This window comes from Salmo trutta, chromosome 14, assembly GCF_901001165.1.
Source record: "Salmo trutta chromosome 14, fSalTru1.1, whole genome shotgun sequence".
NCBI lineage: Eukaryota > Metazoa > Chordata > Actinopteri > Salmoniformes > Salmonidae > Salmo > Salmo trutta.
In genome coordinates, this window is record NC_042970.1 from 75,764,685 (window position 1) to 75,782,045 (window position 17,361).

A 17,361-nucleotide genomic window follows, 5' to 3' on the forward strand; every position below is an offset into this window, starting at 1 on the left:
TCTTGCTTGTCTGTGTCTATTCCCACATATTTGTGTTTGTAATTGTGCTTCATCCTGTGTTGTATATGATAGATGTTTCGCTGTGTGTAGTAGGATGGCAGTGGTAAGAATTCATGATGCAGTTGAAATGTTATGTACGCTTTGTTTCAGACTATCCCCGCAGTCGCATTCTACAGCCGGCCTACAGTATCTCAATACACTGAGCTCAATGCTTTACAGCTGGACGTCTTAATTGGTGGAACTGCCACGTCCGTTTGCGATAATACAACAACAAATAAATGACTGCCAACAACCGACACGTTTTGTTTGTTGTGCGACAGAACTGCAGCGTTATGTACTGCAGATTGTTTGAGCTCGATGCGTGTCGCTTCCCCAGTGCTCTCCACCTTGCTTCGTCAAACAAAACAAAATCAATCACAACGGCCGTGGGGCAGACAGTGGCGCTGTTTCCCCCTCCTGCGGATTCCATCTGTAGATCTTTACCTAATGTGACCACGAGGATAGCCTGAAACAAAACCACTCAAATTGTGTTGTTGTTGACTGATGTTTTGTATGGAAGCAGATTCATGCCAAAAAACAACAAATACAAAATGTGTTTTTGAGCATGAATGTGCTTCCAAAGTTCTGTGGCCTTGTTGTAACTATAGAAATATAATCTTTCTAAAGACTATATTTCTATGGTTGTAACTATGTTATACCTATGTTGTAACTATGTTGTAACTACCTTCATAATGATTCCTTTTCCTGTTCTATCTTTTTACATGCTTTCTTTAAACAACCTCTCTGCTTTGTTGGCGTCCTACGCCCCCACTACTACTTCCTACTTATGATAAATCCATCCAATCAAAATGCACTATGAATCCCCTCCCATGTTGTCCCATGCAATCCATGACGCCGACTGTGTGGTGTGCTGTTGTGTGATGGTGTGCTGTTGCCATGCCCCCCAAAAAAACACCAAATCATCACCAAACCACCACCGACTCTTCTCGCTGACACTCACTGTATCCATCCTCCTCCCTCCATCCTTCTACATCTACCTGCCACATGTAGGAGGTTGGTTTGTAATTTATCTCTCAGACCTACTCGCATCCCCATTGGCCAATGTGTGGCCCCGCCCTCCTCCTGACTTCCCTGACCCTCCACCCCCAACCTTCTGGGCTTAGCTGCTTTTAACCCCTGGCCTCTGACCCAAGTGCATGCACTTCCGATTGGCTGTTGAGTCGTGTGTGTGCCTGATGACTCCAGCGGGCTTCCTCTCAGCAACTGTTGAACGATCCGGTCCTTCTGGCACACTATTGGTTAGTTCATGGATAAAGGTTACATACACACACATACGAATAGAATCACACCTACACTCTGAGGGAAAAAAGGTGCTATCTAGAACCTAAAAGTGTTCTTCTGCTGAAGGAAGGAACCTTTTTAGAACACTGTGTAGACACACACATACAAATAGAATCACACATAGACACACACACACAATCACGGACACAAATGCACATGAATTAGTTACTGTTATGTTCTGCATAGATTTGGCACTCACACACACACACACACACACATTTACCGTAGTGCTGCCAGAAGGACGTGTGAATGCTAGCCAAGGCTTCTGTTCTGCTTGACCAGATAGAGGGATACTCTAACACTGCATGCAGCTGTAGCATCTTACACTGGCGCTCTACTCTTCAGCCTCCTGCTAAACAGAAGGTAGTTGCAGTAGTGTTGCCATGCCATTGCCTGCATTGAAGCTGGATCTGTCTGCATGCTAGCTTCCTCTTTCTTGTCTTCCTCCTCGTCTTCCTCCCACTACTGCTCTGCACGCCAACCTGTGCCACACAACAGTACTGTACCTCGTGGCACAAGACATTCTGAGGCTAGGGTAGACAGTAGGTTGTATCTTGAAAGGAGTATTAGTATTATTATTATTACTGTGGTTCCAGCTGTGCTGATAGATTAGAGAGAAAGACATAAATATTTTAAATAACAATCTAAGATTCTGGATGGGTTTCCCAGACACAGATTAGACCTAGTCCTGGAATGAAATGCACTTTCCATGGAGATTGTCCATTGAGAATTGTATTTAATCCAGGACCAGGACTAATCTCCGTCCTGGAAACCGGCCCTCTAAATGTGAGCCTCCCTTCAGTGTATATATATATATATATATATGTTCAGAATGGTGAACACCTCATGACCAATCTCAGCCAATCACTTAGTGGCGAGCCGTGACAGCTTCCTGTGTGTGTGTGCGGTTGACGAGTGCAGTGTGTGTGTGTGTGTGTGCGTCCTGTCTGCTGGATGCCAATACCTCCATACCTTGTGGCCTGCTTGACCCCCTAAGATCAGTGCATTTGGTTTTTATACAAAATAAATATACAATCTTCTACTCTTACCGGATTGGATGATGACGTTTTCCATTTATTTTCAATTATGATTTTCTCCTTTTGTTTTCTCTCTCTCTTCGTTCTATCTCTTTTTTTACACTCTTTTCGTTCCATACTTTTTGTTTTGCGTTGTGTGTTTCTTTGGCTTCTAGTCAGGTCTGTTGTGTTATGTTTGGATTTTGGTATCATTTGAATAATTTAAATTTTTGACCTCCTCTCTCTCTCCTATTTAACCTCCCCTCTCTCTCTCCTTTTTAACCTCCTCTCTCTCTCCTATTTAACCTCCTCTCTCTCTCCTATTTAACCTCCTCTCTCTCCTTTTTAACCTCCGCTCTCTTATTTAACCTCCTCTCTCTCCTATTTAACCTCCTCTCTCTCTCCTTTTTAACCTCCTCTCTCTCTCCTTTTTAACCTCCTCTCTCTCTCTCTCTCCTATTTAACCTCCTCTCTCTCTCCTTTTTAACCTCCTCTCTCTCTCCTTTTTAACCTCCTCTCTCTCTCCTATTTAACCTCCTCTCTCTCCTTTTTAACCTCCTTTCTCTTATTTAACCTCCTCTCTCTCCTATTTAACCTCCTCTCTCTCTCTCTCTCTCTCTCCTTTTTAACCTCCTCTCTCTCTCCTTTTTAACCTCCTCTCTCTCTCCTATTTAACCTCCTCTCTCCTTTTTAACCTCCTCTCTCTCTCCTTTTTAACCTCCTCTCTCTCTCCTTTTTAACCTCCTCTCTCTCCTTTTTAACCTCCTCTCTCTCCTATTTAACCTCCTCTCTCTCCTATTTAACCTCCTCACTCTCTCCTATTTAACCTCCCCTCTCTCTCTCCTATTTAACCTCCTCTCTCTCTCCTATTTAACCTCCCCTCTCTCTCCTATTTAACCTCCTCTCTCTTTGTTTTGGTTTGATATTGGCTTTTTGATAGAGGGGCGATAATAGTTCAGTGAAACTAATTGTCTCTTTCCCTCTCTCTCTTCTTCTGATCACACACCCACCCACCTACACACACACACACCCACACACACACCCACACATCGCTGCTGTAGAATAACTTCATCAACCTGAGTTTCCTTCGACTGTTTCGAGCGGCTCGTCTTGTCAAGCTACTGAGACAAGGAGAGACTATACGCATCCTGCTCTGGACTTTCGTCCAGTCATTTAAGGTACACACACACACACACACACACACACACACACACACACACACACACACACACACACACACACACACACACACACACACACACACACACACACACACACACACACACATGAACAAACACACACAGCTTTTGCTTTCCTATGTCCAGGCTGATATGGGCAGTTAAGCTGTTTGTGGTCTTAACACTGAAAATGTACTTCCCTGTGTGTCCACCGGTAGGCGCTGCCCTATGTGTGCCTCCTCATTGGCATGCTGTTCTTTATCTACGCCATCATTGGGATGCAGGTGAGTACTGCTGACATAGCCTCTGTAATAAAGCATTTATTCAGAAAATGATTTCTGTTGATGCCATTGATGTCAATAGCCAATGATGGATGTCAGTAGTCAGAATTCAGCCCTAAATGATCACTTCCTTTACCTCTGTGTGTGTATAGTTGTTTGGTAATCTGGCACTGGGCGAGGAGGAAGGCAGTGCCATCAATGAACACAACAACTTCAGGACTTTCATCATGGCACTCATGTTACTGTTTAGGTGGGTTATCCTCTCTTTCTTTCTCTCTGCTTTCATATGCTCCTTCTCTCGTTTTCTCAATATCCATGCTCTCTCTCTTTCCCTCACCCTCTCTCTCTCTCTCTCTTTTTCCCTCACCCTCTCTCTCTCTCTTTTTCCCTCACCCTCTCTCTCTCTCTCTCTCTTTTTCCCTCACCCTCTCTCTCTCTCTTTTTCCCTCACCCTCTCTCTCTCTCTCTCTTTTTCCCTCACCCTCTCTCTCTTTCTCTCTCTTTTTCCCTCACCCTCTCTCTCTTTCTCTCTTTTTCCCTCACCCTCTCTCTCTCTCTGTTTTCTATTATTCTCACCCTCTATCTTCTCTCCCACACTGACACACGTTTTTGTTTGTTTTTGTCCATGTGTATGCATCCGTGTGTTGTGTGTGTGCGTGTGTGCGTGTGTGTGTGTGTGTGTGTGTGCATGCATCCGTGTGTGCGTGTGTGTGTGTGTGTGTGTGTGTGTGTGTGTATGCATGCATCCGTATGTGTGTGTGTGTTCATGCGTCCGTTCATGTGTGTGTGTGTGCATCCGTATGTGTGTGTGTGTGCATCCGTATGTGTGTGTGTGTGTGCATGCGTCCGTTCGTGTGTGTGTGCATGCGTCCGTTCGTGTGTGTGTGCATGCGTCCGTTCGTGTGTGTGCGTGCGTCCGTTCGTGTGTGTGTGTGCATCCGTATGTGTGTGTGTGTGTGCATGCGTCCGTTCGTGTGTGTGTGTGCATCCGTATGTGTGTGTGTGTGTGCATGCGTCCGTTCGTGTGTGTGTGCATGCGTCCGTTCGTGTGTGTGCATGCGTCCGTTCGTGTGTGTGCGTGCGTCCGTTCGTGTGTGTGCGTGCGTCCGTTCGTGTGTGTGTGGGCGTCCGTTCATGTCTGTGTGTGTGTGTGTGTGTGTGTGTGTGTGTGTGTGTGTGTGTGTGTGTGTGTGTGTGTGTGTGTGTGTGTGTGTGTGTGTGTGTGTGTGTGCCTCTGTACGTGTGTATGTGTCTGTTCGTGTGTGTGGGTCCTGTACCAGGAGTGCGACAGGTGAGGCGTGGCATGACATCATGCTGTCGTGTCTGGGGGGTAAGACGTGTGACCCAGACTCAGGGAACACAGAACCAGAGTGTGGCAGCACCTTCGCATACACATACTTCGTCTCCTTCATCTTCTTCTGTTCTTTCCTGGTAAGAGGACTAATCGAACCCTATCCCCTAACCCCTATCCCCTAGCCCAGCATTTCTCAAATTCGGGTTTAGTTTTTTTGCCCTAGCACTGCACAGCTGACTGAAATAATCAAAGCTTGATGATGGTTATCTGAATCAGCAGTGTAGAGCTAGGGGGAAACCACAACATGCACCCAGGGAGGGCCCCAGGACCCAGTTTGGGAAACCCTGCCCTAGCCCCTACCCTACCCCCTCCCACTAGGACCTTCACATACAGTATTTCATCTTCCTCTGTTCTTTCCTGGTAAGAGGACTAATCAAACCCTAGCCCCTAGACCCTAACTCCTAGACCCTAACTCCTAGACCCTCACTCCTAGACCATAACTCCTAGACCCTAACTCCTAGACCCTAACTCCTAGACCCTAACTCCTAGACCCTAACGCCTAGACCCTAACTCTTAGATCCTAACTCCTTACTCCTAGACTCTAACCCATAGACCCTAGACCCTAACCCCTAGACCCTAGACCCTAACCCCTAGACCCTAACCCCTAGACCCTAGACTCTAACCCCTAGACCCTAACCCCTAGACCCTAGACTCTAACCCCTAGACTCTAACCCCTAGACCCTTACTCCCAAATCGTATTGAAAGCTAGCTAGCTGCATCCTATTAAACCTGTCGTCTGGTTTGCTTGGTTAGCTAATAGCCAATGCCATTGCAAGCAAGGTAGGAATTAAGCTAACTAGCTAAATGGTTAGCTAGCTAGCTAGCAAGCTGCATACATGGCTCTGAGTCTGGCTGGCACTGGCAAGAGTATGTTGAATTTAATTGTTGAATTGTTAGGTAGCTAGTTAGTTATCTATCTAGTTGTAGCCAGAGGACTTTCTACAACTTCTAGCTAGCAGCATTAGAAAAGCTAGCTGCAGACTGCAGGCACATTGGCTACCTAGCAACATGACATCATTTCTCATTTCTGGAGGCAGCTAACCCACCAAGGCCAGCCCAACCCTGGTTGACTTTAAAGTGCCAATGGAAACGAGGCTTCAGTAGTTCTAGAAGAGGATATTCAGACACTCTTGGAGGACAATGGAAGTTGATTTGAAAATGCTTCTTTCATTTTCAATCCAATCTGTTTCAGCCTGTAATAACTGGGTCTGATTGAATGGATTTTTGCAACTCAATGAACAGGTCACAGACTTTGTAATGCTACCGTATTGCATAACATTTGTAGTTGTATTTTTTGGTATCTAATAATTGTTGCTGTGTAGATGCTGAATCTGTTTTTGACTGTGTGTGTGTGTGTGTGTGTGTGTGTGTGTGTGTGTGTGTGTGTGTGTGTGTGTGTGTGTGTGTGTGTGTGTGTGTGTGTGTGTGTGTGTGTGCGTAGATGCTGAATCTATTTGTGGCTGTCATCATGGATAACTTTGAGTACCTGACCAGAGACTCATCTATACTGGGTCCTCATCACCTGGACGAGTACGTCAGGATATGGGCCGAGTACGACCCCGCTGCCTGGTGAGACACACATAAACGCACACAGATACACACACACACACACACACACATAAACGCACACAGATACACACACACACACACATAAACGCACACACACAGATACACACACACGCATATAAACACACATAAACACACACACACACACACATAAACGCACACACACAGATACACACACACACATATACGCACTGCTGTAGACACTATCACCGATGTACATGTGTACAGACTATTCATGTTTAATCATACGGACAAAATGCTTTGTTCATTTACACTTGACTAATGTACGTACAAATAGGCACATACAGATATCCACCTACGTCAAACTCATATACGGACACAGCATCATACACATGATTAACATTGTTGACTGTATAGTAACTCTAACCCATGCCTTTCTCTCCTAATACACTTTTGTCATAGCTTCTCATTCTAACCTTAAACCCTTAACTGAAAACCGCAAACCTGACCCCAGTCATGTGACCAGTCACGTGACAGAGGAGACGATTTCAACTGATAATAAACCATAGCGTTAGATAGAGGACTGTAGATGGATTTAACCCATTTTGACATTGCTGTCACAGACACCATAATGGCACAGATACAAATATGAGTCCTCTATCTAACTCTATTTAATAAACTGACCATACGGACGTGGGAGTTTAGTGATACTGATGATGATGATGGAGTTAACAGGGAACAGGTGCTTCTGTACCTGACCAACTAACCAGCCGTTCTGTCTCTCGTCTTTCTTGCTCTCCTTTGTCGTTCTCTCTCTTTCTGTTTCCAAAGTGTTGATATTGTGGAGGCCCTTAAATCTATGTACTGTGAACTCAGTGACTACCCAGCCGTAACACTCCCTCAATGTGTGTGTGTGTGTGTGTGTGTGTGTGTGTGTGTGTGTGTGTGTGTGTGTGTGTGGGTGTGTGTGTGTGTGTGTGTGCCTCTCTCTCCAAGTGCGGTTCCACCAAATGTAACGGTTAACAGAGCTAGAGAGAGGGGGAGAGAGAGATGGTAAAAGAAGATAAGGGCAGAGAGAGAGAGGAAGAGAGATTGTCTGCATTGTGGTTCTTTATATCACTCATTGCTGCATGGTTAACGTTTCTACAGTGAAGGAAAAAAGTACTTTTTTCCCTCACTGTATAGGCAACCATTGGCGGTTTATGGCAACACAAGAAAAATACACACCCTGTATTTTGATACTGAGAAATGCATTGCCCATTAGAAAGCAGTTTTCTCTCTTTTTCTTCAATGTATCTCTGAAAATGTACAGATAGCCACACAGCTTTTACTATAATGTAGTTGGAGAAAATATGTACAGAGAAGAAAGATGTCTTTGAGTAAATTTTTTAGAAAAATGTATGTAGATTACATGTGGATTTATATGTAGAAAAATATAAATAGAAAAATATAGTTTGAATTATGTATGTAGATTATGGAATTATATGTAGAAAAATACATGTTGAATTATTAATGAAATTAAATGTAGAAAAATATGTAGAAGTAGATTATATGTGGAATTATATGTAGAAAAATATATATCAGAAAGGTGGAAAAACGTTTGTGTGTGTGTGCGTGTGTGTGTGTGTGTGTGTGTGTGTGTGTGTGCGTGTGCGTGTGTGTGTGTGTGTGTGCGTGCGTGTGCGTGTGTGTGTGTGTGCATGCTTGTTAGACTGATATTATACTCTTGTTCTCCTCTGTGCTCTCTCACTCTGTCTATCCTCCCTCTCCCTCCCTCCCTCCCTCTCTCTCTCTCTCTCTCTCTCTGTGTATCCCTTCCTCCTCTAACCTCCCTGTATTCTTCTTGCAGCGGGCGCATACATTATAAGGATATGTACAGTTTATTGAGAGTAATCTCCCCTCCTCTGGGCTTGGGCAAGAAATGCCCTCATAGGGTGGCCTGCAAGGTTTGGACCCAACTATAACACAACGTTTACGCAACCTGCTCGTTCTGTCTCTCACTCAGAGACTTGGGAATGAATGTTACGCTCTATCTCTCTCTTTTTCTGATTTTCCTTTATCACTTCTTCATGGTCATTTCTTATTAGATTTTGGTTTGGTTTGGTTTGTAGTCATCCACGGTCACCATCTTGCTTTGGTTTTCTTATTAATATTGGTATGCATTCTTGATTATGATAGAGGAGAATGTTTGGGACAATGCAGAACACACCACACCTGTTTAGTAGCAACTGTCTGAAGCATGATGTTGTAGGCGTGCACTGCACTTGCTATCTGTACTGTACTCACTAAACGAACAAACGATTCACTACTACAAACGATTCACTGCTACAAACGATTCACTACCTGCACATTTTTCAATGAGTGAATCCAGGTTGTTGGGGTCAATTGCATTTCAATTCACTCTGTTCAGGAAGTAAACTGAAATTCCAATTCCAGTTCCATGCATTTCAGTGTGAAAAATGACTTCCTAAATTGACTGAATTGAAATAGAATTGACCCCAACCCCGGAGTCAATACTGTATCAACGAAACAAGACACAAGAAATTCCAACCATTGTGTTTTCTTGGTTTGTGCTTGCTGTCTGTCTAACCATGACCAGGGCCAGACCATGGTACAACAGGGTTCTAGCATCGTGCATTGTTCTAGAATGGGGGGGTTGGGTCCGGATGGTGGGATGGGGAGGGGGTGGGTTTGGGAGGGGTTTGGGGGAAGGGTTGCAAAATTCCGGGACCTTTCCCAAAATGCTCAGGTTTTGCAGCAATCTTGGTTCTCTGCTGATTCCAGGAATCTTCCAAACAGAATTTCTGGAAAACCTGTGAATTTCGGGAAAGGTCCCAGAACTGTACAACCCTGGTTGGGGGGGGTAAAAGGAAGTGCATTGACATGACCATTTGTGACATCACCACCCCAGCAGCGGTGCTTTTCCTTGCCTGCTAGAAGCCCCACTGCACGTTCTATACGAGAGGAGACACAAACACCCCTTTAACCTCCCTGCATAGAACGCTGTGTTATTACAGCTACTTATACTAAAACCTCCCCCACCCCCTCTCTCCCCCTCTTCTCCCCCGAGATAGCCAACCAGAGCTGAGTCTCTATCGTTCTTAACCTCCCCTCTCTCTCCCCTCTCTCTCTCCCCTCTCTCCTCCACTCTTCCGACCAAACAATAACCTCTGTGTATTTGTTTCCCCCTTTCTTTTGTTGTTGTTCCTTTCTCCTCTCGTCTCCCCCCCCCTCTCTCCTCCACCCCCATGCACCTCTCGTTCGTGTGTCAACCCAAACTCCCTACCCTCCCACCCCCCACCCCCTCATTGGTTTTTCATTTCTTGGTTGTCCGTCCACGTTTGTCGTTGTTGGTGTGTGTGTGTGTGTGTCCGGGTGGGCATACTACCACTACTACAGCGGCCGAATCACTTACAATGACATGTATCAGATGCTCAGGTACATGTGTCCACCGTTAGGCCTGGGGAAGAGGTGCCCTGCCCGGGTCGCCTACAAGGTAGACTCCCCCCCTCCCTCCCTCCCTTTCCCTCCTTCCCCCTCCCTCCATCGCCCCTCCAAACTCCTAAAACTCAGCGCTGTCATTATTGTCTGTTAGTGGTGGTGTGATGGTGAGCACTGTTTTTTATTATCGGTCGGAACTGGGGATGGGAGGATGAACGGAGGGAGGGATGGATGGAGGGAGGGATGGATGGATGGAGGGAGGGAGGGATGGAGGGAGGGAGGGAGGGATGGGGGGAGGGAGGGATGGTCGTGAAGTGGAATGATAGGGAAATGATAGTCAGTCCCTGCGACCCTCCAGATACACTAAGCCACAGGAGCAAGGGAACGGAGGAAGCCTTGTCTGCCCTTCTGCACCCTGCATGGACCTATACACACTCACATACACAGATTTCTCTGGTTTTGCCCACATTTGGTAACGTGGTCTTCCAAGTAGAACCAATGTAAAAACCGTGCACCACAGCCTTCTGGAAGTCAAGTATCCATGATCTCAGGTCAGCCATACTCTATTGGATCGGTGATATTACCAATTTACTTGGTTTTGCCATCAAAAGGCATGTTTTTTTGTTAAAAACTGAAATGATTTTAAATAAGCCCTCGCAGTATGAGTGGTTTTACATTTACTAACATATTAATGGGTATCTATCTGCAGTTTTTCTTCCATTGGAGAGCCGGTAGGCACACTGGCATGTATTGTGCTGAATATTACTCAGGGCGCTCTCACTCACACACACACACACAAATGAACAGACAAAGGGATGCGGGTACAGAAGGACAGGGAAGGGTGTGTGTCTTGAGTCCTCTGAGTCTCTCATTCCTGTGGATGGCACCATAGCTACACACACTCTCACACACAGTAATTCAGACAGGTCTTCATTTCCTGACTACACACACATATACTGTATACCATACTTCAATCTTCAGCCCTTAGCTGGGAGGGGATGATGACACAGAGACATTTGTGGCCACATTATTTGACAGGAAGTTGTTATTTGTTGATTTTAATGACAGTGAATCTACAGTATTGTCTTCACTCCCATTACAATTGACAAATAGATAGACAGTCATGTCTTTATCAGTCTCTCCTTATTGTGTCTTTTCTCCCGATCTTTTCCCTTTCTTTCCTTTGAGAAGACCTGAGCTTTTTCCACCCATCCTGTTTTACTGTCTATGTAGTTCTGAACTGTTCATATCTTTCCCCTCCGTCTCTCTCTCTCTCTCTCTCTCTCTCTGTATCACTCCCTCCCCCTCTCTCTCTCTCTCTCTCTCTCTGTATCACTCCCTCCCCCTCTCTCTCTCTCTTTCTCTCTCTGTATCACTCCCTCCCCCTCTCTCTCTCTGTATCACTCCCTCCCCCTCTCTCTCTCTCTCTCTGTCTCTGTATCACTCCCCCCCTCTCTCTCTCTTTCTCTCACTGTATCACTCCCTCCCCCTCTCTCTCTCTCTTTCTCTCTCTGTATCACTCCCTCCCCCTCTCTCTCTGTATCACTCCCTCCCCCTCTCTCACTCGCTCTCTGTATCACTCCCCACTCTCTCTCTCTTTCTCTCTCTCTCTCTGTATCACTCCCCCCCCTCTCTCTCTCTTTCTCTCACTGTATCACTCCCTCCCCCCTCTCTTACTCTCTCTCTGTATCACTCCCTCCCTCTCTCTCTCTCTGTATCACTCCCCCCTCTCTGTATCCCTCCCCTCTCTCTCTGTATCACTCCCCACTCTCTCTCTCTCTCTCTCTCTGTATCACTCCCCCCTCTCTCTTTCTCTCTCTGTATCACTCCCCCCCTCTCTCTCTGTATCACTCCCTCCCTCCCTCCCCCTCCCCCTCCCTCTCTCTCTCTCTCTCTCTCTCTCTCTCTCTATCACTCCCCCCTCTCTCTGTATCACTCCCCCCTCTCTCTCTCTGTATCACTTCTCTCTCTCTCGCTCTCTTTCTCTCTCTCTTTCCTCTTTCCATAATTTGCATTCCGTCCACTTGTCTGTCAGCTTCAACTACGCCAACATTATCCAATGTCTCACTCCCTTACATACACTCTCTCCCTCTGTCCCTCTGTCCCTCTGTCTGTCTCTGTCCCTCTATCCTACTGTCTCCCTCTATCCTACTGTCTGTCTCTGTCCCTCTATCCTACTGTCTGTCTCTATCCTACTGTCTGTCTCTGTCCCTCTATCCTACTGTCTCCCTCTATCCTACTGTCTGTCTCTGTCCCTCTATCCTACTGTCTCCCTCTATCCTACTGTCTCCCTCTATCCTACTGTCTGTCTCTGTCCCTCTATCCTACTGTCTCCCTCTATCCTACTGTCTGTCTCTGTCCCGCCATCCTACTGTCTGTCTCTGTCCCTCTATCCTACTGTCTCCCTCTATCCTACTGTCTGTCTCTGTCCCTCTATCCTACTGTCTGTCTCTGTCCCTCTATCCTACTGTCTCCCTCTATCCTACTGTCTCCCTCTATCCTACAGTCTGTATCTGTCCCTATGTCCAACTGTCTGTCTCTGTTCCTATGACTCTGTCACTATCCTACTGTTTGTCTCTGTGTTACCGTCTGTCTCTGTCCCTCTGTCCTACTGTCTGCCTCTGTCCTTTCTGTCCTCTCTTCTCCCTGCTCCTTCTCTCCACTCTGTCCAGGGTTGTGTCCCAAATGGAACCCTATTCCATATACAGTGCACTACTTTCAACTAGAGCGCTATGGGCCCTAGTCAAAAGTAGTGCACTACAATGGGAATAGGGTGCTATTTGGGACAGGGTGCCATTTGGGACGCAGCCCAGCAAATCCCTATTGCATACAGTATGTCACTCATGGAAATCCCTAGTGTTCATGGATAACAACGATGATAGATGCTGTGATGGCTTATGTGGGTTATATGCTAGCTTGTCGTTGTTTTAGTACACTAATCCTGAGGAAAACTTTACGTTAAAGACCCTAACCCCTACACCACTTTCTCCCACCTGGGACTGGTCATAATCCAAGAGTAGTATTTGACCTCATTCTTACGCTTGACCTTTCTAACCTTTGTTATGGTAGTGAACTTTCCAGGAAGGCCTGCTTTGTTTGGGATATGGCCATTGGTTGGCCATTTTTGGTGATAGATTGATATGGTTTCAGTCCTCGTCTTATTCTCTTGTCTTGTTATACTCTCTCTCTCTTTCTCTCTCTCTCTCTCTCTCTCTTTCTCTCTTTCTTTCTCCCCTTGAATCACGTATCGTCTTGATTTCTTGTTTTTCCTTTTTCAATGTCGTCACAACTCCGCTCCCTCTTCCTGTCCCGACTTCCTTTTTTATCTGTAGCTCCATCTCATTATAGAAACCTTCTGGTTCTAACGCCACTAACTTCTACTGCTACTTCTCCCCTATATACAGTAGTCCACCGTCTGGTTGGTCAAAAACAAATCATTCTTCTTTTTATTCTTTTCTTCTTTCAGGGAATGTTATTACTAAACATCTTTAACTGACCCCTTTTAGATAACGCAACCGTTTAGCATCGAGAGAGATCTGATCTGCCAATCCGGACCTTTGCATCACGTCTAAAAGACTAACACTAAGGACTCTTGGAATAGCCTGCATAGCTCTGTAGGAAACCATAGAGAGAAAATACAACAAATCAAAGGGATCAATAAGTAGATATCCCATGAATCCATCAAAGCTAATAGATGATGCTCTCTGTGCGCGGCTGCACGGCTGCTTGTCCTGGGGAGGGGGGCGGGGTAGGGGCATGCTGCTTGTGGAGGTATGTTGAATGTCGGGGATCTGGGGGTGTTGGGGAAAGCATGTGTCCGTTGCATTCTCTGTTGCATGGCTTGTTGCTATGGACACCTGGAGGCTGTGGATGTTGGCTGTGACGACTGTTGCCACACACGCTTTCGGGTATGACACACACACACACACACACACACTAACATCGTGTCACACGTGCTTGCCCGTCCTACGTGAGTACCCAACGCTCATGTTCAGAGGTCAAACCAATCGATGACCGACTAATAGATGTGAAAAAACAACCACCCTGTTTTTTTTATCTAGCAGTTCATCCATTGGTTTTACCTGTTTAGAAATAAATCAATCCAAAACATGTAGCGAACCTCCATACAGGTAGGGGGAGCTCTATAGCAGATGCCTTGATAAAACACACTAGTCTCCTGATGAAGAGTAATACAACTACGCCAGTGATACTACTGTTTGCTATGTCTTGCAGTCTATTCCAGTATATTCTGTTAATATACTGTGTGTTAGTGGGAGGGTAAAGGGGGTTGTATGTGTACATGTGTGTACATTTGTGTGTAATAAGATGCGTGAATGCGTACCGTTGCATTCACACATTATTAGGGAACATGGGCATAGGTTGGGTCAGTTGGTCGTCGGCCATTGTGGTGCCGTGTGGCTCTTGGCTCTCGCAGTCGCTTATTCTGTAGCAGACGGACCATTGGATAAATGTGTAGTTGTTTGAGTATCACTTGCCAATCAGGAGACAATCAGGAAGTACTTTTCCACTGTTTCCTTTGGAAAAGGCAGTTTTACAGTTTGGAAATCATACTGTGGTTACTACATATGACAAAGTCCTTTAGCACACACAGACACAACATAGGCCTACAAGGGACCTCTGACAATCAAGATACTGCAAGTGGGGTTGGGTTAAATTCCATTTAGATTCAGTCACTTCGGGAGATGAATTGAAATTGACTTTTTTTTTCTATGAGGATTTCTTTCAATTCATGAATTGGATTTCAATTCCCTCTGTGAACTGTGAGGTGAAACTGAATTGCACCAAATTTCTGTGTCTTCAGAATCAGACAGAGTCGAACATATACCTGGTTAAATAAAGAAAGTAGATAAGATTACCGAGACTGAAACCTTTTTTGGCTGTTGCCCTATCGAGCTCCCTCAATCTTGGCCCCTCCCTTTTCCCCTTACCTGGAGGTTCAGACCCCACCCCCTACCACGGACACACTCTCTTTCCTCAACCTCTCCACCTGATTGGCTCTCCACAGAGGCTGCTGCGCATGGACTTGCCGGTTGCCGAGGACAACTCAGTGCATTTCAACTCCACCCTCATGGCTCTGATTCGGACAGCGCTCGATATCAAGATTGCCAAGGGTACGACCTTCTCCCCTCCTCCTTTTCTGTCTCTCTTTATCTACTAAACTTTTTCAGCTGTCCTTTTTTACTATTTTTGCCAATGCCATTCTGATCTGTTGTTTCCTACCTTTTTCCTACCTTCCTACCTTTTTCCTACCTTCTTTCTTTCTTTCTTGCTTTCTTGCTTTCTTTCTTCCTCTCTGTTTCTCTTTTTCTGTCTCTTTCTTTCATTCTTTCGTTCTATCTCTTTCTTTCATTCTTTCTTTCTCTCTCTTTCTTTCTCCCTTTCTTTTCTTCCTACCATAGGTATGGTATCAGTCCTGTCCTCCCAGATAGTGGTGATATACCAAACATTTATAAATGCTCAGGAAGTTGTGGATTAATCCAAATCTTTGTTTGTTTGTGTGAATGTGTACATGTGTGGCTGGATAACTTGTTTTTTTGCATGCATATTTGTGTGTGCGCGTGTGTGTGTGCGCGGGTGTGTGGGCTTGCTCTGCTGCCTGCGTGTGCGTACGTGTGTTTGCGCTTGCGTATGTACTTTCGTACGTGCGCGTGTTTGCACTTGTGTGTGTGTGCTTTCCTGCATACCTGCGTGTGCGTATGCCCACGTGTGTGTGTGTGTGTGTGTGTGTGTGTGTGTGTGTGTGTCTTGACGTGTGTGTTGGGCAACACAGGAGGAGCTGACAAACATCAGATGGATGCTGAGCTAAGGAAAGAAATGATGGCCATTTGGCCCAACCTCTCTCAGAAGAACCTAGACCTGCTGGTCACGCCACACAAGTGTAAGTTACACCACGAAACGTAAAACACACACTACGATGTGTGTGTGTGTGTGTGTAAGTGTGTCCGACGATCACCAATTCACCAAGAGGACAGCTTCTACTAATTGTAGTCACTCACTGCTTCGCCCCCCCTGATCAGGACCACCACAGACCGTCTCCCTACTTATACACACTCATGTTCATACACACCACCCCTCCCGCCTGCACACACACACACACACACACACACACACACACACACACACACACACACACACACAAACACAAACACGTACAACCATAACTCCCTCTGTACATCCTCACCTCTCCCTACTTACAGTTCTTAGAAAATGTAAACACACTCACACAATCCCTTCTTTACCCCCACTCAGTCAGTTCCTGCATCAGGGGGTGCCTGCTATAGACCCTAGCCCTCTATAGAAGTCTTTTCACTCCAGGGAGTATGGGCCTCAACATGGGCTTAGTGAGAGTCATGTTATAGTAGTACAAGTATAGTAGTAGTATAGTAACAGTGTTATTATTATAATAAGGAAGATATCAAATGTTCTACACACAGTGTAGTGTAGCATGCTGCCTTGGTGTTAAATATAACTTGAATTTATTAATTTAAAGTTATACTTCACTGAAAGTAGAGCAGCATGCAATGTTGATAAAGTACTTCATAGTATTGCACTATACAATTACTGTTATCCTAAAGTATTATTCTACTTTGTACTAAGTTGATATGCTGGGGGACCTCGAGCCATTTCTCTGGGAATAGATCATCATTTATATTTCACAGTGAAGAGGTGTATTTTAGTGTCAAACAAAGCTCCATGTTTATCCTCATGTTTAACGTTATCTGGATCATCCAAACTCTGCGTGCCAATCTCGAGTTTTTGGAGAGAGAAGTGGAGCTCCTGTTTCCTCAGGCGTAGGATTGACGTGAAGTGATGATCTATGGTCAACGTGAAATGACAGTATAGTCCTCTATAGAAACCGTTGAAGCACTATGCCTGTTCAAATGAAAGTCAAAGACAATATTTCAGTTAAAGACAGAAAATAACTGATTGTGAAAAGACTATCAGCTCTGTTGTATACTGTACAGTGTTGTAAATATGTTGTATATGTGTTGTATTTGGTTGTACCTGTACTTGTATCTGTATGCAAATCTCAAATGACACCATAACCATATTCCCTGTATAGTACATAGCATTGTGTATATTATTGCATATATACTGCTATTTATAGTGCATATTTAATGCATATATTCCCTATAGAGGGGATAATATACTGCTCAAAAAAATAAAGGGAACACTAAAATAACACATCCTAGATCTGAATG

At 45.2% G+C, this 17,361-nt stretch overlaps 1 pseudogene; it reads left to right on the forward strand.

The window, feature by feature from the left end:
• The window catches only part of LOC115147876 (voltage-dependent P/Q-type calcium channel subunit alpha-1A-like), a 184,189-nt pseudogene that overhangs the window by 138,154 nt on the left and 28,674 nt on the right, over positions 1 to 17,361 (forward strand).